The sequence below is a fragment of the Salvelinus sp. IW2-2015 genome, linkage group LG27, assembly GCF_002910315.2.
Source record: "Salvelinus sp. IW2-2015 linkage group LG27, ASM291031v2, whole genome shotgun sequence".
NCBI lineage: Eukaryota > Metazoa > Chordata > Actinopteri > Salmoniformes > Salmonidae > Salvelinus > Salvelinus sp. IW2-2015.
The window spans coordinates 17,925,019-17,948,637 of NC_036867.1; the positions used below are offsets into that span (position 1 = coordinate 17,925,019).

Sequence of the window (23,619 nt, forward strand, 5' to 3'; positions counted from 1 at the left end):
GTAAAGTGAATTTCATCCAATAGCTTTACATTCCCAGGTTTGTGTTGTCATCACACAGGTCAGGTTAGTTCATAAAAAGGTGACACAAACATACAACTTTAAAACAAAGACATCACATTTGAGTACGTCTTCATTTTTATTATGAGAAGGACAAATCACAACATTACACAAAATGGTGAATAATATTTTTCTCATCACTTTGACAAAAACATTTTTACAAAATAAAGATGGATCAAATGTATTGGATATCATTTGAGATAAATGTTGCTATGTTTCCAGATTCTTCCTCATACTAGTCAGGTGGGCCTTATATCCCAGCCTACGACTGCTTCAACTTGTTCAATCATCACAATATAACCAAAACTGCCATTGGACTCCTCCTCCATTCGGACTGTTGGGGGATACTTGATTAAGACAATACATATACTGTGGATATTTTTTTTTAAATATAAAAAACAAAACATGTTTTACATACTTACAGAGCTTCTATGAATTACCCAAATAACATATAGCCTGCAAAACGTAATACTAAACAGACTTGCTTTATACAGTTTTGATTGTTTTCTCGTAAACGTCACATGACAGTTGTATGTTTCCATATCTAACAAACTATGTAGAATGTTTATCTGAAAGAGTACATTCGGGCATATCATCAGCAAACTGTGATAGGTCATTGTTAATGACATCTTAAATTCAAAGAAACAAAAATATGTTATTTACATTGAGGGCTCTCATAATCTGCGTGTGTAGAAAGATACCTCCGCTCTACAGATCCGTCAACAACTGAAAATGTTGGCAAAACTTTCAAAACAAAATGCACCAGGTAGTGGTACAAGTGGTGGACGGTGACCATTTCCAGGCATTTAACCCTTTTTTTCCCTCTTTCATTTGTTACAATGATTTATCTGCATTTCCATACTTGTGGCACTAGTCTTTGAACAAAACGCCTAGAACAGTCAGTGACTGGCATGATGGGAGAAAGGCCAGTGTCTCGCTTGCAGACTGGTCAGTCCTCACTGCTTCTGAAAAGGAGTCTGTGGTTCTGTGGCCAGGCGGGAAAGGAAAGGAGAAAGAAGAAGAGAGTAAGACAGAAAGAGGAGGGAGAAGGAAAGAGAGAGAGACCAATGAAGGTCAAATCCTCCTGTCATGGCTGCAGGTGGCTCATTTCCCCCCCCCCTCCCCCACCCCACCCCACAGTAACCCATTCTCAATAGACAGTACTTTCTCACCCACAAACGCAACCAAACTCACTCCCCCATTTCTTCTCCCCCTCTCTGTTCTTCCCTCCCTCCCTCCCTCCCTCCCTCCCTCCCTCCCTCCCTCCCTCCCTCCCTCCCTCCCTCCCTCCCTCTGTTCTTTCCCCCCTCCCTCCGTTCTTCCCCCCCCCTCCCTCCCTCCCTCTCGTCCACACACACACCCACACACTTCTGCAGCTTTTCGATGGGAACCTCCGTCAATTTCCAAAGTTTCAAACCCAACATCAAAACCCCATCACACTTCAAAAAACAAAAATACTGCTAAGCCCGAACCCATTGCTTGTCGTGTGAAGGTTAAATGTAAGCATAGAAAATGTTTTAGAAACCATCATAACTTTACTGTGTTTGAGAGCTACCTATCCAAATAAAACATTATTGGTTCCCATTTAGAGGAATGTTTAGTTAAATAACTGAGGGAGCACATTGCCTTAAGAAACAACTGTATGAACATGCAGGCCTGCATTAAAATGCGGACTTCAAAAAACAACCATTTTAAAAGGAGAGTAAAAGTAATTGCTTTGAAAGTTCACAGAACTTTTCAAAAGTTCTCCACCAACAGGTAGTTAGGTGGCAGAGAGAGAGAGAGACCAAGAAGAGGAAGCGGGAGATAACAAGAAAATAACAGAAAAGTATTAATGTCCCTTGCCTACCTAGGATCCCATCCTGCTTTGCCCTCACCCTCCCCTACTGTGTCCTTTCACCATAGTTTCTAAATGCTTCCTATAGCTCGAGTGGAATCTGCTTCGAGGTGCCCAGGCTTTGTAGCGGAAACATAATTAAAGTGGTGAAAGATGTAAAAGGTGGAGAATGGGGATGACATCAGGCCAATTTCACACTTGGCACTCGAATGGCCAGGCCCAAGCCAGGACCCTTGCCACGCAACACAGATCAAAGCCCAGTGTCACCGCACCACCGCAAAAAAAAAAAGAAGGCAAAAGGGCACCTAACTATGCTAATCCCCAGGACAAATATATTTTAATCTTGTTAGAATACAAGTTAATGCCAGGGCTCAGTGACTGGACATTGTGGAGAGAACCCGAGTGGACAGATGCACCTTTTACCTTTCTAAATGAGGTACTTCTGTCTGGCACTGCTTGACCATAGTCAGGTCCAACTTTCCTTGGGTAACCACCTCAATGCATTATCAAGCTACCACACACACACACACACACACACACACACACACACACACACACACACACACCACACACACACACCACACACACACACACACAACACACACACACACCCACACACACACACACACACACACACACACACACACATGCACAGAGCTGGGGACCGTTTACAAACAGCAACTCCAGCAGTTGTGTCAGTGACCCTGTCTGAATCCCCACCAGGGCACCTAACATGCAAAGGAAATTAGTATTTTGTGGTCCAGTTTGTCCCCTTTCACATTGAGCCCTTCTCTCTCAATAGCACCTTGGTAACCCTTGATCTCTTATGTATGGGACTCAGGGCACTGGGGCCTGTAGAAGTTGACTGGGCAGACAATGAGACGCGGACGCCTTCTAAGAAGTCGCACAGAAGGCAACTCTCATTTCACACACTGTGTTTGAGTGACCCCTTGGCAAAAGAGACACGGGATAGTTTTCATCGGAATGCTAGAAGTTTTTAGGGAACTTTCCATTTGGCTGTTTTTCTCATGTAGGATATCGAATGACCCTTCCTGGTGTAGGCCACCCTACCCATTCTCCCACTTAGGAAGCATTTTCACTAACAAAGTTTTTTTTTTAAAGAAAAAAAAGAGAAGATATCCCAAGGAATTTAATTATCTAGAAACTTGTTAAAACCACTTCCTGGACTAAACTAACCAATGAAATAAGGTTGCTGATTGATTGATGGATGCATACCAGACATAATTAATTTCAATTGCTGGACGATTCGATTCACTTGCAAAAGTAAAAACATGCTACGATATTGTTGAGGGACTGGCAGTAGGGCTCAGAGAAAATAGTCAAAAATGAATGTCAATAAAGCATTAGCTCCAATTCCCCACAATTTCCATGCCCAAACAGCTTTTTCCTCCAATGCTGAGAGTACATTCTGAGTCCACATATGACATAACCCACATAAAAACTTTCTGATCAATGTTTATAAATGCTGCAGTGAAATACAATAGCATTGCAGGTGGTTTTTCATTTATTTCATGTTATGGTTTCTATTCACATTTCACTTACATAACAGATTATGAAAGGAGGAGTATGGACAGACTACTTTGAAAGCATGTTCATTGCACTGTATGATTTTTCATTACACCTCAGTCATTTCTACACCTAGTCTATAATTTGGAGTTGACTAATAAACCTTTTTAGCACAGACTCTGACACCCTGCGTGTCATGGGCTTCGTTTGGACAGGCAGTCCAATTCAGATCTTTTTTTTTTACTACTAATTGGTCTTTTGACGAATAAGATCAGCTCTGAAAAAGATCTGATGTGATTGGCCAAAAGACCAAATCGTGGAAAAAAGATCAGAATTGGGCTGCCTGTGTAAACGCAGCCATGATGCAGTTATCACAGAAGCAATCTGAGACCCCCTGATGAACTAAGTGCTGAACTCGGCAATACTAGAACAGTGGTTCCCAAACTTTGTTGCTGTGATTTTTAGACATTCAATATATTTTTTAAACCCCACAAACAACGTTCCCGAGTAGAAATTGGCCACAGTATGCGGTTGGGTTTGACCCACCATTTTGGGAGCACTGACAAACATGCCGCAGATCATGAACATAGGAAATGGAGTCGGCACATAATTTGTTCCATACTGAACTGTCATGATCAATCTCTCATGGTGCCAAACCGTGGGATACACAGCGAGAGAAGGTAGGTTTCTCATAGTCAATATTCCGTACCATATTCAAATCCTTCATTTTAACACCGAACATTGTCATTTTTCTTCTTTCTTTATATCCCCAAAACAGATGTATTCTCTTTTGCATCCCTCAGTGTGTGCGATGTTTAGTGTGGAGTTCTTTTTAAATGCCACTTTAAACGTGTACATGATACTGCAACAAAACAATAAAGTCATTAAGTAAGTAAGTAGATCTCCGAGATAGAATTGTGATGATCTGGGGAAGGGTATACAACAATTTCTAGAGTCTTGAAAGTTTCCAAGAGCACAGTCGCCTCCGTCATTGGGAAATGGAAAAAAATATAGAACTATCCAGACGAGCTGTCCGTCCGACTAAACTGAGGAAGTAGGACCTTGGTCAGAGAGGTGACCAAGAACCCAATGAAATCTCTGACAGAACTACAGAGTTCCTTGGCTGAGATGGGAGAACCTGCCAGAAGGACAACAATCTCTACAATACTTCACCAATCTGGGTTTTATGGGAGAGTGGCCAGACGGAAGCCACTCCTGAGAAAAAGGCACATGACAGCACACCTGGAGTTTGCAAAAATGCACGTGAGACTCTGAATGCATAAGGCAAAAATATTTTGTGTTCTCATGAGACAAAAATGTATGCAAAAAGCGCTATGTCTGGAGAAAAACAAAAACACAGCTCATCACCCGTCTAACACCATCCCTACCTTGAAGCATGGTGGTGGCGGTATCATGCTATTGGGATGCTTTTCAGTGTCAGGGACTGGGAGACTGGTAACGACAGAGGGAACAATGAATGGAGCCAAATACAGGCAAATCCTTGATGAGAACCTGCTTCAGAGTGGAAACGACCTTAGAACAGGACAATGACCCCAAGCATACAGCCAAAGCAATGTTGGAATGGCTTCAGAACAAGAATGTGAAAGTCCTTGAGTGGCCCATCCAAAGCTTAGACTTGAATCTCATTGAAATTTTGTGGAAAGACTTGAAGATTGCTGTTCACCGCCGCTCCCCATCTAACTTAACAGAGCTTGAGAAAATCTGCATGGAAGAATGGGAGAAAATCCCCAAACCCAGTTGTGCATACCCAAGACGACTCAAAGCTGTAAATCGCTGCCAAAGGTCCTTCTACAAAGTATTGACTCAGAGAAATGAGATATTTCTGTATTTCAATGTCAATAAATTTGCAAACAATTGGCATTATGGGGGTATTGTGTGTAGATGGGTGAGAATGTTTTATTTATTGAAGCCATTTTGAATTTCTGAAGGCTCTGTATGTGTCTGTGTTGCTGAGAGAAACAAAGGTAGCCAGACAGGCAGGGCCAAGGGCACATCCTACTCACCTCAGGCCCCCTATGCTGTGTGGGGACCAGGCTGTCACTCACTCTCTATGGTTACGCATCATGGCCAACAGAGACACACGTGAGAGAGCCACCGCTACAGTACATCACACCAACAACATCAGTGCAGAAACCCATCCTCAGCATGACATCTTCTTCGTGGTGCAGAGCACAGCCATCCTCCTCACACGCTGTGAAAAAAAAACAAAGAAACAAATATACATTGTGAACCAATGAGAATGTCATATTTACCAGGGGTGCCTAAAAATAGAACTTTGATTTATATGATCCAACCTAATTTTAACACTATTGCATGATCCAACCTATTTTTTCCTATGTATTGTGTGTAGATTGGATGACAATGCGCTGTATACTCCATCACACAATTAATTTCAGGCAAAATTCAGGTTCGTCAATATATTGTAAAGAACAATCCCAGAATTAGGCTACATCTAAAGTTGCTGGTGCACATGAGCAACAAAATAGCATGCATGTAATACGTATAGTGACTTAGAAGCAAACAGATAAGAGTATCGCAAATGGGGTTTGTTATCGTATTCCGTAAAACAGTCATTTGGCATCAATGGTGTATAATCACCACAATGAACCGAAGGTCAAATATATTCACCCATTTGAAGGGTTACCATGTTTCAGACCACTTCCTGCCCTCCCTACACTGCAAAAACACATTCTACTTCTGCGATACAGTACAGTTCTGGAATTCAAATGACACAGTGTTCTATGGTGACGCGAAGGATTATCGGAGACATGATACCGCAGAAAAATGGCGCAGCCGTGTTATGTAAGCGGAAAAAGATATGATCATATAACCAAATCTCTGTTTGCCCACATTGATTTGGTAGATAACACATAAATCATCAGGAAGACATTTCAATGCTAAACAGAGGAGCTGGTGAAATTGTGCATAAAACATCCTCGCCTCCATCTCTAGTGCTGATAACAAAAACATATCCAATGCAATAAGATAAGCCTCACCGCATGATGTACCGGTTACTGTATCCCAGTGAGCAAAACTGGCTAAAAAGGACATCCTTTTAACTACACAACTGGTTAAAAAGACGTCATTTTGACTGTAAAACTGGTTAAAAAGACATAATTTCAACCAGTGTCGTCACTGGGATGGTTATCCCTGGTTGCTTCCTAGACAAACGCAAAAACAGCCACCTTAGTCATTTTTCGCAAATAAAACTACTCGCTAATCCAGATCAATATACTTCTGTGCGGTCTGCCACACATTACCATGGCGACATCAATTCTATCATTGAGCCTCTGAACAGCCTGCACTGTCAACCATTTCTTGTGGTTACAGTCATTGAGAAAATGGTGGCGGGCTAGGCTACCCATCATCTGTATCAGTAGTATCTTCTACCTGTGCTGTCCTATGCAAACGATTCATTCCCTAAGCACTCACTCACACAATAACTCTCTCCTTCGTACACTACCGTGCTTTAACACCGTTTAAAAGCACCTTAAGACGTATAGAGCGCCCCTAAGCTCGGGTATGGTGAACGGGAAGGGTTATGGTTCAGTGGAGTGTGCCACAGCAGCCACATAGCAGTGGTGGGCGCATCGCTCTCTAGTCTCGCTCACTCCATTTTACTGCTAGTCCTGAGTGGCAGGCGAGAGGGCGGGGTGGCAATGGCGGCCATGATGGAAGAATTACTACACCCACCATTCCACAGGAACAACCACTGCTTCCTGCAGCTGGCTGTGTGCCGGTGAATAGGCGCCAGTCATCACAGACTATGAGAAAATAGTGGTACTATGTGGTAATAACGCTACATGAATGGGGTTTTCCTTAAAAAATGTGCATTGTAAATATGCATGTGTTGCAGAAGATTTTATTTTACACAAGGCGCAGCAAAAGTCGGCAAACTACGTAGACACGTTTTGTGACCAATTATATATTAAATCGAGAAACCATAGTGTAATAACTGAATTATTTGACAATATTTGATCAATTCTGTTCTCATATAGTCAAGTGGGTGGCTAAGCTGAGTCAAAACTGGCAACAGACCAAATGGATATCAATTCGTGTCCCTCAAAACAAAAACAGTGATACTGTTTTTTAGTCAACTTGTAAGAAAACAATGCAATGCCTTTGAGTCTATTAAGATTTGTTAAAAAAAAAAAACATTTTTAAAAACCATTTACCTTCTTATTACACTGTATTTGTACATAAAGTTAAGGGGGGGGGGGGAAATCACAAATTACTGAAATATTATAATAACAGAATACAAGTACGTTGGGTTACTTTACACATAACCAAAGTAATACATTTATTTATGTATACACACACACACACACACATACATACATACATATACATATATATATTCAAAAAAGATAACTTACTGAAAACTTTATGAAATTAGATGTCAGAGGAAGTCCAACTGTAAAATACTGAACATCCTGTAAAAAAGCTCCCATGTAGATCATCTGCATGTCTTGGTCCCCAAGTGAGCAGGTATAATCTGCTAACAAACCTATTAAATCTAAATGTTTGTTTGCTTCTCAGAACAGTTAGCGCCACATATGTTCACAGAAAACGAAATAAATACAAATAAAATGAAACTTCAGAAAAACTTTTGCATTCATGCATTCATGCTAGTGATCCTTTCCAGAAGATTGTATATTATGTGGGTCACATCCACACCCCCGCCCTTTTTCCCCACCCCCCAACCCCTCCAAATAAAAAACATCCTTTTGGATGACCAGAGTGACTCTTAACCAACTGCATTTAAGGTCAGAGTTCATCATTTCCCCTTGGCAACACCACAGCAACCTGCGACACTGTCTAGACAGGTCATGGTGGCCACCACCCCAGGCCAACCCCCCCTGGCTCTTTCCGGAAGGAGGTGTCAGCAGCAGCCAAGTACAGGGTAAAGAAGGCAGGTCGGATCGTCGCCCTCCTCCCTCCACTGATCAAAGCTGACGCTACTCCGTGCCAGGGCCCTGGTCAAAGGGGGCAGGGCCGGGAGATGAACTCTGTGTTTCTCTAATCTGGACGTGTCCAGACCAAATTGTCTCCTTTCACAGCCCAGAATGGACCCTTCCGGTGCCACTGATTACATTAGGGAGGAGAGGCTCTTTTCACAGGGGCTGTCTGCACAAAAGGGGAGCTTCTGTGCCCCTCCGCCATCTGGTCTCCAAAATAAGAGAAAGGGTCCCAGGAAGAGAATAAGCCCAGCGAGCCACGCCTCCCTTTAATTAAAGGGATGCTATTTGAATAGATGGGATGGCTGGACAGATAAGCAAACATACAGTAAAGCCTCACACATTCAGCCCAGAGATTGGGACCCAATCTGCATTTGCAAATAAAGCCAGTGTGTACAGCTCTGTCAGATGGGCTCTAACCATTTTGGAGGATTTATGTAAATATGGATTTTGCTGCAGAACAACAGAAAACAACAAAAATCTAAATTCGGCTGTTGAGCACTACTCTCAAGCCATCTGTTAATAACCACACATTTGAATTCCTAATTAATCAAACATTTGAGAATGTCGTTGAATTGACAAATACATTGCTGTAGTGTAGAAAGGAATGGGTTAATTATTTTGATGCCAAAATTATACCTGGTTGATCTGAAGGTGATAATTACCAAAGCTTGTCCTTTCTCAACAATGACAGGCCGATGTCTCTTCTTGGCCAATATAAGGGATTTGAATGGTGTCTCTCTGGACATGTACAGTGTAGGATCCAACCGGCCAGCCATCCTCAAAGAGAGGAGGCCCCTTAACACTTTATCCATTGTATCCCCATTGGAGGAATGGATGGCCATCTTTGAAAAGACACTGGACAGAAACTGGTCTCTATGTATCGTTTCAGAAGCTGAAAATCCTTGCAGATTGCAATGATCTCCAGAGAACTCATCAAATGTTGTCTACGACTAGACATGAAACAAAATCAAGCCTTTGTGGAACATTGTAGAGAACATTGCAATTACATAACTATCATTATCAGGCATCATGATATGATTAGGGGAGACCAGGGTTGGAGGTCTCACGGGTTGATTGACATAGTGCTATTTACTACAGTGCTATTTACTCTCAATCTAAATGCCACTGTGTAAGAACTCATCCACCTGGTCAATTCATGTCAGCATGACAAAACATTGAGGTGAGGGGAATTTATATTTTTCATAGGTGAAAGTTTAAAAAATGAATTATTGGTATTTTCTTTGTACATCTTTGAATTATGAGAGTATCCATGAACAATTATCTTGTTGAAAGGAGAAAATGGAGAGCTATATTTCAAACCTATTTCGGAGTTCGGATCGTCACCCTCATTAAGATGCTAGTTACCATGTGGTAACTAGCATCTTAATGAGCACATGGAATGTAGGGTTGATTGTCACTATCAACATTGCCCCTGCCAGTACACAATACACCCTAAGCTCTTTTGCGCTTGTGCCATTTAGTATTCATTAGGATCCCCATTAAATACTTACTGTACCTGGCAGACACCTTGATCACGAATGAGGTTCACCTAGGGCGAGTCTCAGCCATTGTACTCCGGCCATGCTGACCCCTGCGAATTCCCCAAATGTGGGAATCTCGACTGCATAATTTGTGGTAGTGGGGGACTGCGTCCACGCTCTCCCATGACTGTATTGCTAGGTATTACTTCAAGTATTTCTAGGTATTACTGCACTGTTGGAGCTAGACACACAATCATTTCACGGCACCTGCGACAACATCTGCAAATCTGTGTCCTCGAACAATACACTTTGATTTGATTTTGATTTGAGCTGCTGCCAAGCTACTCTTCCTGGGGTCCAAACAGAAATAAAACAATTACATCACAACAACAGCCTACATCATAAATAAAACAATTATACAATATATTATTACAAATTTACAATTTAAAATGTACACTATTACAATAATACAATTGTACAACGTGTGTATGTAGAGTGCGTGTGTTAGATTGTGTTTGCGTATGTCTCTCTTCACAGTCCGTGTTGTGCCGTGAGGTGCTGTTTTATCCGTTTCTTTAATCTGATTTCACTGCTCGCTTGAGTTATTTGATGTGGAAGAGAGTTCCATGTAGTCACGGCTCTATAGTACTGTGTGTTTCTTAGCCTCTGTTCTGAACTTGGGGTGCTGTGAAGAGACCCCTGGTGGCTTGTCTTCTGGGGTACGTATGGGTGTTGGAGCTGTGTGTTCGCTGTTTGAACAGACAGATCGGTGCTTTCAACACGTCAATACCTCTCACGAAGACAAGTAGTGGTGCAGTCAATCTCTCCTCTACTTTGAGCCAGGAGAGATTGACATGCATGTTAATGATATCAGCCCTTCATGTACAGTTAAGAGCCAGCCGTGCTGGTCTCTTCTGGGCCAACTGTAATTGCCTATCGGTGTGTCCTTCTTTGTGGCACTTGACCATATAACTGGGTAGTAGTCCAGGTGGGATAAAACTGGGGCCTGTAGAACTTGTTTGGTTGATTGGAATGTAAAGAGATCCCTTCGTTGCCTTTCTCTCTCTCAAAAACATGTATTTTGTCACACACATACACACAAAACGTTTCTCAAAATGTCAGATGTTATTCTAATTCTTGATCGAACGATATTAGGAATATCGTTCGATCAAAGAGAGTTGGCTATTTCTAAGACTTTGTTTGCTATATCGCTTCACTTCCTCTTACAAAAGAAATAAGCTACTAGCAATCATAGCGACAACCAACTCCATACTGTGTGACAACCGACCCCATACTGTGTGACAACCAAACCCGCGATGGGGCAGGTGTGTTTGATGGCTTATAACTACATGTTGGAATAGGATACGTGGATAAAACGGGTCCCCATTTCAACCCAAGACATTGGCCTTTCTCCTAATATTGAAAATGGTGATATACTGGTGCTGTCAATAAAAAGCACAGACGCGAGCAGAAAGTGTGACGACCAACCGTTCTCCCCTATTCTCTGGATAAGAGTGTCTGCTAAATGACCAAAATGTAAATGTCATACCGTAGCAATATTCCGAAGATTTCTTTACGTGGTTCAATAATCCTCCAGGTACCAGTGAAACATTCTTAAGGGTGAAACGTGTGCTGAACGATAAGACTTTGAATCCATGATCGTCAGTTCATCCTGGACTGTAATCACTTTGAATGACATGTTCCTCCTCAAATGACACTTTAAGGCTAAAGGGCATTGTGATAGCGCTGTTGTGATTTCATCTCGATTGTGTGTGTGTGTGTGTCTGTCTGTCTGGGGGTTAAGGGTGAGGTCTACAGATGGATGTCTGAGACTGACTCAGTTCACTTCGACCGTTTTGGGATGACATGGGTGTGCGTGGCATGAAGAGGGTAGGTGTCTGCAGTCAAGTGGAGTATATGAGCACAGTCCCAGTTGTAATTAGCGTTTGTTCCATATGAGTATTTTCCGTGCAACAAATGACGTTATCGGGTCTTATGGTTGCCCATTACTTCTGGTAACAAACGAATTGAAAACAACTTCCATCCTACGGAGACCAGCGAATGGCGTTCCAGGGAGGGACTCGAGTCACTGTGTGAAATGAACAAGAACAGACACGACACCTGGCATTTCCCAGCCAAAGTGTGTTGTTGTACACTGCAGGAACAGCCTGCTTAATTGTGCTAGTTGAAGAGACTGGTGGAAATGGCAGTCTAACCTACTCCACTTTTGTTTACTCCAACAACATTCTAAAAAAACCTATTGACGAAACCCTTCTGGAAACTGTTTTTCTTCTCGCTATGCACAATCTCTGCTAAAAGTAACGAATAAAAACAGAGATAAAAGCTTTCCAGTCGAAATAAAACGCTTAACTCCATTGCAGCCTGGTGTGATGCGAGCTGCCGATGCATAACGGCTATCCAAAAGACATAGCGTGTGGTTTCCTTGGCACCACTATTTGCCCACAGTCCTGAAGTTAATGAAAGTAAGCAAAGTCTTTAACAATGAGCGCCACGGAAAAACATGCAAAACGCTTAAAAAGGGGGAGAGTGAAGCTACCAGATGGCAAACCAGAGGATCAAATGTGATGTTTTATGAAAAATGGGTAAAATAGAGGAAAAAAAGACAAACGCCACATTTGACTCATAAACTTGAGTATTCTACTGATATGCGGTTCCTTATTAATAAACTGGACTTCACCAGACTTTTTTGTAATATGCACAAGACTTGACATGATCATAAACCCATCTTTAATTATGCCCTAGTCACCCAAACATAGTGCTCGGTCAAAAATGCCATGTAACACTGCATTTGCACCGCTAGACATTTGCATACAGCAACTGAGAGTTGACACAAAATATAATTCTGCCGGAAGATCCCTTTAATATTGATCAAACTTCAATTTTTCATGAAAATGATGTTCAATTGGTGCTCATATTTGAGCTTCTGATTGCTTGATAAATATAGGGCTTATGTAACGGCCCCACAGGTGACCAATAGTACAGAGAATGGAATAATATGTTACTCCTGCTTCCTCCATTTTCAAGTGATTCCTCCAAGTCCAACCAACTCATTAAAACTTTGTTGAAGTGAGTAATTAGCCAACAGTTTACAGCTGTGCAACCATCCATAAGATGGTGTTGAAGATGAAAGAGGTCAAGTCAAAACAAACTTTACCATTGAGATCAATGAGGGATCCTAGAGGTCATGGCAGTAAGCCCTGCTAAGAGCCTCAGATGACACAAACTGAACACTGAGCACTTTGTAAGTGTCTATAAAAATAAAAGCCACACAAACATGAAAAATATCAATTTCACATTTGGTTTAGCGCTTTACCACCTTGTGTCACCGACACTCTGAGAGTTGGGCTGTGGAAGACAAAACACAGCTCCTGGATAAGGATTGTGTTATTGCCTATCAATTAGCATCAAAAGGGGATTAACCCACATGGCTGATGGGGTGAGGTGGTGCGGGGGCCCGCGCACAGTCACTGAATACCAGGGGTTAAACCTCTGACTTCATTAGGCCTGACCTTTCCACACCATTGTGTGACAGGAGAAAGGACATGGTGCAGTCTGCATTTCCCTTGCTCATTTTGACTTCTGTGGAGTTAAATGTTTAAAACAATCCAAAGGCATGCTAGCTCGCGCTCAGTGAGATATGAAATCCACCCTAAAGGTCTCCTGACTGATGTGGGTTTCCACGGGTTTGCAGCAGGTGGGCATTTACCCTCCCTGTACAATAAAGAATTTCCTCCACCTTTGAGCGAGGTGAGATTTACTAATTAGTCATGGTGCATCGTACTCTAGTTATGAGGAACCGGCGGGGGAGACTGGTTCTAACTCTGCTCTGCCTGGCCGTCAATTCACGAAAGGTCACAGTGCTTTAGGAGAGAGAGCAGGTATTCCAGCTGAAGCTAATGAGAGACCCTAATTAAGAAAATATACGAACACACATGCAGGACGAAAAGTGCCAAGCATACGAGGAAGCGCGTAGGAAGGAATACTCCAGGATGGTCGCTAACTTAACTATGCAGGTGATAGGCCATGTACTGTATTTTATTTCCTTTGAGATATTTTTATGTAATCTCAACAACAACAAAAACTCAGCTGACTAATGGTCAGTCAAAAAGTACAAGTAGTTCAACCAAATTTGTATAGAGAGAGAGAGAGAAACAGTCCATTTCATTAATCTGCAAAACCGACACCTCCAGATTTTCCTATAAACAAAACAATAACAACGGAATAGCATGAAAGCAACCCATGCCCATCTGTGCCATTGGCCAATTTATCCCAAGAACACTAAAGTGTGAGAAAAAAAAGTTACCATGGCAGCGACATGGCATGAATGCGTCGTACTGTATCTTACGACGAAAGTGATGCACTTCGTAGTAAGAAAACAAAACGTGTTTAACATAAGACGCCACCCGAGGACAAAAGTTTCCAGCCAAAAAGTTCTCTCTATTCAATCTGGACAGTCTTCAAGGCTAGGGGTCGCAGTCAGACGTTGCTCACCCACCCCATACCGCTTTTTCTTTACTCTTATGGAGAGTTTTATAGATGAGTACACCCCATTTAAAAGGCAGTGGCTGAAGGATTTGCAGTCAAATGAAAACAGGGGGAATTGCTGGAGCTGTCAGTGTTACGCAGCTGGGTGGGAAGGACATGCTGTGTGTGCACATCCTAAAACCAGCAGCTGCATCTAGAACAGTGGAACATGGGAAAGCACTTAGCATTCACACGGAGCAGCGCAGTCAACATCTGAAACAAACCATTCACTTATTTACCATTCAAACTAAATAGCACGGTCGCAACCGTACTTTAAAGCTGATGTTTACTCCATGTTTCCATTGGCATATATTATTTGTCCCGCTCATCTTTTTCCGTCTAAAGGGCCCCTCCCACCCGAATAAAAGGCCGACACTTCAAATAGAGACTAGTCAAAAGAGGACCTTCAATGACTTCAAGACATTCTTGCTATTTCGGATAAACGCATGGCATCATCATTGTCTTAACCTTGTCCTTTGACTTTTGAGCGACATGTCCATCCTATTGCAGATGACCTCCCAGTAATCAAAGATCTGCCTGTCCCAGACATACAGAGGGGTCATGCAGACAACTTTCAAGACGGCTTGATCAATTCTCTCATTTATTAGTGAGGTCGAAAGCGGATCCTCATCAGGTAGGCTTTAATGTCTGAGAAGTTCGCCCAGGATCCTGGTACACGCGTACCAGACTTGAACGCATGAGTAACGTGAAATGTGTACTGTACAAACATGACACAGTATTATTTGTTATTATTACAATGTCTCCTTAAATGATTTTACATTTCGTGAAGGTTCCGGCCTTGTAATATCAGAAGAAACATTGTGTGAGAAAGTGTCCTAAATATCAAGACCTTAAAAGTGGGATAGTTCACTCAAATTACAAAAATACATACATTGGTTTCCTTACCATGTAAGCAGTCTATGGACAAGACCACAATACTTGCTTTGGTTTTGTTTACATGACCAATGCTTACTCTTTAGCAATTTTGACAATATCCCTGATGTGAGTATTTTTGGCATTTGATGTCATCTTAAAGCTAGAATCTTTATTTGAAATAATAACAAAGCGGACACCCTACCTCTGTTTTGGTAAAAAGCTGGGGGTTGGGCCAGGAGAAATGTAACCACTCAAATTCATAGACAGAGCTATGGATGCACGGCCTGACCATCCATGATAGCGCCATTATAGTTTTAACCATGCTTTGAGGCTATACACCGTTTGTTTACATTTACTTTGTTTACAAACATTGGAGTATATTTGGGGTACTGATGGCGTACGACATCTGAACTAAGCTCATGAGGCATTTACAAATTATATTATTTTAAGAATCAAAAGTCCAAAAATGGATGTAGCAACTAAGGATTCTAGCTTTAAAGTAACTGTATTAATTAAGCTATGCAGTACATTTTAGTGACTTTGTGATGATTTGGACATAAAACACAGAAAATACTAATATAAGGTCAGGGGACATGTGTCTTTTCTAAATTCATACCCATAGCCCTATATATGGATAGCCCTTTAGACAACGGTAAAAACAAAGTTAGTTTACTTATATATAGTGGATTACATTTTACATGTATAGTCATTTAGCGGATGCTCTTATCCAGTGCGTACATTTTCATACCGGTCCCCCGTGGGAATTGAACCCACAACCCGGGCGTTGTGAGCGCCATGCTCTACCAAGTGAGCTCCAAGGGAGCAGAGCAGAGGCTAAATGGTAGATTGTTACATTATGTTTCGAAATACATTTCCTTATATCGAAACACACACTTCCAACTATCGCAGCTGCCTAGAAATGAATACACATGTATTTTGTAACACAGCCAACCCTGTCGTAACTTACTTCAAACCTCTGAGTATTCATAATAATAACACAGTTTAACACCAAATAAAGTTATATTATTCTTCAGCAGAATTTGCGTTATTGTTGTACTGTTTGTACAGTACAACATTTTACTAATGCTCAGTCATTAGTTGTTTCAAACTTTAGGACATCTTTACATTTTTGGTTGTTGAGGAAATACTTCAGCCACAACCCCCAATGTCAAATTATCTCTAATGCCTGTTATATCAGCCCTTGTTTTCCAAACCCAAATGTGCCCCAGAAATCTGACTGCACAAAACTCAGTGCACAAAACACAACTGTATTGGGCATTGCCTTGTCTCACCCCAAAGGTCAAGAAGTTTGAGCGAACAGTGAAAAATCAAGGACTATAGTGCAGACAACCTGACATTAAGCCGAAGCTTGATTCTCCTACCCCACCACCAACCCNCCGCCCTCCACATCCTGACACGCACACAAACCAACAGTCCTCTTTCTACTGTTGTGGCGTGGGAGTAGCATGCCAGCTTAACGTGTCACTGGCAGCCATTCTTGTGTTAGGTGGTATAGAAACACAGGTTGACCTCCATAAAACTTTTTTTTTAACAGTAAAACCAAGGCCACCATTCAGAGCGTGAAAGTCAGAGGTACCAGAAACCTACACCCCACAATTAGAAAATAGTTTGTAGCTACAGTTTTTACTATATGAGAACATGTTAAGTTTACACTATGAAATACTTTCAACCAGACTATTCAAAGAACAGAGAGAGAAATGTAAGGAGATGTACCGTTTATGGATTCTCTTTGGTATACCATTTTTTTTCTCACTTTTAGTTTTTTACTTTTTAAAGGCCTGATCATGATTTGCTTGTTCAAAAGCATGTTGGCAAATAATATATAGAAAGGTAATTACAAGTAATTCAAAGATAATGCGGGCAACTATAAAACTGCAAACTCAAAGTTTTATAGCTTTAAAGGTTTAGTTGCAAATGTCCACTTCAGGGATCGAGTTGATTTGTTAATTCATTCCTCATGCAACCTCCAGTCAGTTAAAGTGCAATAATTGATTGAAACATTAAAAGTTACCTTTACTGCAAAAAGTACACTCATCATATCCCCATATATACCGTTTGAGTTTTGCAGTAATGATGAGTCGCAGTAAATATTGCACTGTGTTACAACAAATGACTGCTAAAAGATACAATATTAAAGTACAAAAATTGTTGGGTAACCTTTGTTTGAAAAGCAGTCAAATAACGATGGGAAATTGCAACAACAAAAAAAAAGATATTAAATTATATGCCAAGTAACGTATTTTACAATAATCTAATCAGTTAATATTATATATTGTGGTCTGTATATGTGTACATCTAATTCGATTGCAATTTTTCAACTTAACAATAAATAATAATTTGGTTTGAAAATCTACCAAACACATTTTTTCTTAATATGTATTATAGAAGCAGCATCTGATAATATTTGATACTAAAGATAACACGATTTGGTATGTTTTTTAAATTAGGATATATAGGTCTGCATGTGTCACACTATCTGTATTTATCGGGGTTAAATGTTTATTTTAAGACATTGCAAAACAACGGGATAACCTGTTGTAAATAACCTGAAAACTGAAGAAAAATAATATATATATAGTGAAATCTTTTAATTTAATTGTTTTATATTTTATACGTTTCACTTAATTTTGAATCATAGGATATGTTGGATCGCGATCAAATGTAAAATCATATCATTTAACTGTGGAGAACAGTCAACCACAAATTCAAATTCATATGATAACATTCGATGCAATTTTGGACAAGAAACTTTTGGGGATAGCCAATAAAAAGTGAATGGTTACCCGTCTCAATGCCATCATCTAAAAATCGAACGACCTTGTACGAAGGGGGGAAAAAAGATGAAATAAAGATAAAAAAACATAAATCCATGTTCAGGATGTTCATATTAGTTCCCTCACTGACGATTTAACATTGTTCAGTTGCATATCGTTTTTTTAGTAGAAATTGTATTGCTTCCTAATCATAAACCCTCCATTTTCAATTAGCCTGATCCAGTAGCTACATTACAGCGCAAACTCTTTCCCCTTCGGCTGCACCATAAAATGGAGGATGCTGGCCTTGAATTTTCGACAGCTAAGACCAGCAAAGAGTACAGCTGTGCAAATAGTCATGATCTTGTGCAGCCATGGGGGAAGAGGCAAGTGGGCCCATATTCTGGCAGACTGCGAGGAGACCCTTTCAAATACAGCAAAGGCTTTGATTCAAAAACTATGCCACACCAATATCAAAGGAAACGCCCTGTTTCCAGAATGCAGCGTCATTACGTAGTCAGGATAGGAAAAACAACCAGCCATTTAGAAAGCAGCATTGGCTGGTGTCGCTGTTGTGCAGTGCACTGATAAAAGATTAAACAACCAAATTTAACCTACCGTAATATAATGTATGAGCACAGAGATCTCCCCAAAAAAGTGTTAAAATAAAATAGAAAAATGGCTTTAAGATGAACCACATTCTCTCTGGGCATTTCCATGATGCTAGAATGTAAATCGTGACTGCGGCCACTAGAGCGAGGCAAGCAAAAGGGAACCGATAACAGAGTAGTAAAACGATTCTGAGATATACGTCAGTATTTTGTCCCCCAGCTAAAAGCCTCTGGTGAAAAGTTATCTGATTTCAGATCCACATTGTGTAATTATCTTGAGAAGATATCAACAATCTGAGTTTATTAGAAGTGGTCGCTGAAAATGAATGGACTGCAGAGCTGAATGCAAAGTGCCATTTCTCAGCAACAGATTTGACGATGAAAGCTGCTACTCATTTTCTGTTAATATTAGCCTGTGAAGCAGTCATGCTCCCCCAAGGCAATAACACTTGCTCTCTTTACCCAACACCTTATAGCATTCCTAGCGTTACTATTTTCTCCTTGCAACATGCCCAAATGTGCTTTAGCGAACAGGTCAACAATATTCTTACCATCAGCCATGGAACAGTGTCCTCACCACAGACATGGGGTTTATGTACAGGGTTCAAGATGTCATAAGGGCCTTCTGTAAACAAAGACAACAAACATTTTAATATGCTGCTAATGTGAAAAACAAAAAAAGAACCCATGCTTGACATAGGATTAAAGACATGAAATTAAGGACAGAGTCTATTTTAAGTGTAACTGAAATGTTCTTAATCATTATAATTGCATTATAATCCATTGTACCTGTCTGCTTTCAGTAAAGTGTTTGTGAAAAATTTACTTAAAATGTATTTCAAATATATGTTGATGAGCATAGCAGGTTTCCCAAAGGAAGCCGATTTTGTTACAATGTCATCGTACACAAATTGTGTGTTTTTTTTATTTAAACCAGGTCCATTGGACCGTCATGAACATGCTTACAGACAGACCATCACCATGAGCATGCAATGTTTTTCTCCCTCTCTAATTGCAATTGGAATATTGTACATGTCAACCATTTCAGGTCAGATTGGGGACAAACCTGCAAAGATAAAACTTCCCAAGTTAGGCTACATTGAAACATAATCTTAAACCACTCAAAAACCATTAACGTATCTGTCCTGTGAAAATCTCACTTTTAAAAGTTCATATTCTGTTAATTCATACCCAAATAACGTTATTGACTCATCCTATACTCGTATGTGGCCAAAGCATACATTGGCGGGGGAAAGAAACACTTCAAAAACCCCACCTTAAACTTGTATCTCAAACAGACAGTTTTGAAAATGCTTGCCATTTCCTCACAGAGGATAGTGAAATGAAATGGCCAATCAGCGGTCTACTAGCATTAATATCTTTAATGACCGGTATACGCCCACACTTCTGTCGTTGGGGCACGCCCAAGCCATTCAAACACAGAAAGGCTTCTTTTTAATTACCATTTTTTGGAAGGAAAACTTTTTCACTCATATTGTAATTATAGGTCATATTAATTAGGTCATAGATTAATATAAACTCGAGACAGTTGCTTTAAGACTCAGTGAGGGTGAGGTTGGACAGCAGATGCACAAATCAAGCTTTAGCAGGTGATCATTAAGTGATCTGTCCAGGCCGGTCACTGATAAGACTCACAGATAAACATCACAGAGCCAGCGATTACAGTCAGACTGCACCCTGATGGGTGTTTAACAACACCCAAAGAGGCCTTGCGTCTATTACGATCTCTCTTTAGAGGTATACTGTACATCATTAACTTGTCATTACAACTCCTTCTGATAATAAAGTCAAAAGTGTACAAAACCACACATTAAATGTAGGCTAAGAGATCTTGTGTCCATTAACCACATTTGTTACATCAGAATCAGCATCAAAGACATGTCTATCACTTGCATCAGTTATTATGTCAAACTATAATGCCATGAGCCACTATGTGCCATGAGCAAAATGCTGATGGCTGTGCCTATAAGATCTCAAAGTTCCAGGCTGCCCTGCTCATTTTCTGAACTCTGTCACTACCCTCTACTGTGACGACGAGGGGCGTAAGACTGAATACTATGGATATTTTTGCTGATAGATAAACAAAACCAGACAGTGGGATAGTCCATATCATGTGTGCATATGAACAACAGGGTTGATGTGGGAAAAAGAGACTAACAGTGCCCAGAATTATTTTTATATTATCAAAGAAACAAAAAAGGGGGTTTTGGTGCAATGAATGCTCACTTTACATTCAGCAGTAACAAATAAATCTATGCTTTCTCTGATCTATCGCAGATAACCGCACTGTGTTCAAGTATTCTGTCCAAGGTTTGTCTCATTACATTCATCAAATAGCCAAAGAATCAATAGGCGATAGAAAATAACAATGCTTTGAGATTTCAGCAGCCGCCATCTTGTCCTGTCAAACCAGAGGCGGGTGGGAGGGTAGCTTCCAAGTCATGTGACTACTGTTTCTTTAGACAGCTACAATGACAAAGCAAAGGTGTCTATTTCACATGCAAAGTAGAATCTCTGACCGAGGCAACAAAAAATGTGGATATACCCGCTGAAGAGCACCTTCTTATCTAAAATGTCAAATTTGTAGAAGCTTATTGTGCATGCAATGGAAAAATCTATGAACTATGTAAATGTTTCAGGCTACACAATTTCATTTTTTTAAACACAGTCAATTCAAATGGCTTCTTCAACAAAAACTTAACAGTAATTCTAGTGTCCTATACCAAATTCAGTGATTGGCAAGAGATGACAAGAAACCACCTTAGACAGGTACAGAAGACTACAGCTAATAAACATAGGCTAATAAATCTACTGGCTGACACAAATCACGTTTTGGTTAATCTTCAGGGCTATATTGCCTTACCTGAAGTAACAATTTGTGGGCTATAGGCTATTACATTGATTGTGTGAACAAAGAAAACTGCTACCTGTTACTCGTGTTTTGACACAGTTCCAACATCCAATTTTCATGACTATGAGCTCGTTTGGCAATTGGTAGCTTAGAATGTACTTGTTGGGTTATGGGCCATCTCATGTGCTATCCTGCCTTACCTTAACAGGTAGACGCCAATTGTACAATACCTCAGTAATTAACTTATCATCATTTACTTGTAATTTACTTTTTCAACCAGAACTAACCTTTCAAATAACTGCTCCATTGAAACGCTCCATTAGGCTTAAACTTCGGGCAAATAGGCTTTTTGTCAGGACGGAAGAAGATGATACCTGCAGGTTAAGAGCACACTAGCACATGCCAACAATGGCGTGGTATTTACCACACGCGCAGTGCAGCTACACTACATCAATTCAAATTCCTAATTTAGCCTACAATGTTGTTGTAAAACAATGTCGTAATCCATCAACAAATTACAAATATTTGGGAGTAACATGTATCCAACGTTCAAGTGCTTGTCGGAACTTTGAGATGTTCGACTTGCTAAATGGTTGTAGTCATACACGTGCCACGTTTAACCAGTTAGCAAGTCGGACATTTCCGAGTTTCCTAGTTCCGACTACCCCATGAACTCGGCATAACACACTGTTACTCGTGTAACATTTAAAAAGGGCCATCATCCTCTGGCTCTGAAAATGCTGAACAAGTAAGAGGCACTCTCTTGTGAGGTGCTCAAATGGTTAATAGGTATTCACGTGAGCAAAGGTGCGTCACCTGCGCATCTTCCAAAGTAGGCAACAGGACGAAGAATGAGGGATGCATATTTCCTCAAAAGCAACAATTCTGTTGTTGTCTGTTTGGCAGTGCATAATTCACATCACATAAGGCATGCGTTATATACAGCAATGAAGTCAATTTATCAGCATGTGATGTCTGTTGATTATTTTTTTATATAAAAACACATTTCCGATTCTTTATCATAACATATTAATTTTAACAGCAATGAACGATAGCATTTATTTAGTAAGCTTGTATAAAATAGTAGCCTATCGCGCTCTACAGACGGTTGGTTGTCTTACCTGTAAATAATGAATTGTCTGATGATAAACATTGAAAAAACTTTCAAAGCGTCAGCCTAAATATTGATTTATATTGCGCGGTAATTCAATCGCTAGCGTTGTTGAGTGATTGTAAATTCCCATGTTGAATTCATTATTTCTTATCAATTTAGATGGAGACTTAAAACTCCATCTCCAATTTGTTCAGTTTCAGACAGACTCCAGACAGTCTCAAAACAGTTACGTGCCTGTCTGTGTTGCGCGTGCACGACCCGCGCAAAAAAATGAGCAACACTTCAGACTGACAGCCAAAGAGCCAATGGCATTGTGAATCTGAACCTGGCATCCAATGACAAAGGCCATAATGATAGCCCTCGTGCTCGAATGCTGAGGTTGAAATGAATCATTAGGCTGGGCTACGTTTAACTGTGTCAAGCTTGAACTTGAAAATAGAATTGGGAGAACTGTCAAAACACTTGACTAGCCCATCTATTGTGAAATAAAGTGCATTGTGGATATGTTAGTGTAGTGAACCTATTCTGGATGAATCCTCAACTGAATGAATGCACAATTGAAGTAATTATTTGAATGTATGTAATGCACATTTTACATGCAATAACTGAGCAAAATGCCAGCAGACAGACAGTTATCAATTCTGTAACATCCTTTCACAGAGGCTACAGTTTATCATGAAATGTAACATTTTTATTCTTGACAATCCCATTAGGGTGCGTCCCGACATCTTGACCATATATGGTAATTGACTGGTAATTGACCATGAAGAAAAATTGGTGGAACTTGCTTTAACTCTTAACACATATTTTTGGGGTAGTGGAAGAAGTTTAAAATGTTTTACTTAAGCCAAGCAGTTAAATATAGTCAAACTTAAATTTAGTAAAATAATTGGTGTTATTACTTTGATAGTGTAGTTTATCAACCTTATTACTTTGGATTGTG

The 23,619-nt window shown here is 40.4% G+C and overlaps 1 long non-coding RNA gene and 1 other non-coding gene across 2 annotated transcripts; one reads left to right on the top strand and one right to left on the bottom strand.

The window, feature by feature from the left end:
- Positions 1 to 91: 91 nt before the first annotated feature.
- Positions 92 to 22,906, bottom strand: LOC111953224 (uncharacterized). The gene is made up of 5 exons (XR_002875838.2): positions 22,684 to 22,906; positions 21,850 to 21,936; positions 19,242 to 19,315; positions 5,446 to 5,633; positions 92 to 1,042 (listed from the first exon to the last, which is right to left on the bottom strand). It is a non-coding gene; the product is annotated as an uncharacterized lncRNA (long non-coding RNA).
- LOC111953982 (U1 spliceosomal RNA) lies at positions 9,911 to 10,070 on the top strand. The gene has a single exon (XR_002875940.1). It is a non-coding gene; the product is annotated as a U1 spliceosomal RNA (small nuclear RNA).
- Positions 22,907 to 23,619: the final 713 nt, after the last annotated feature.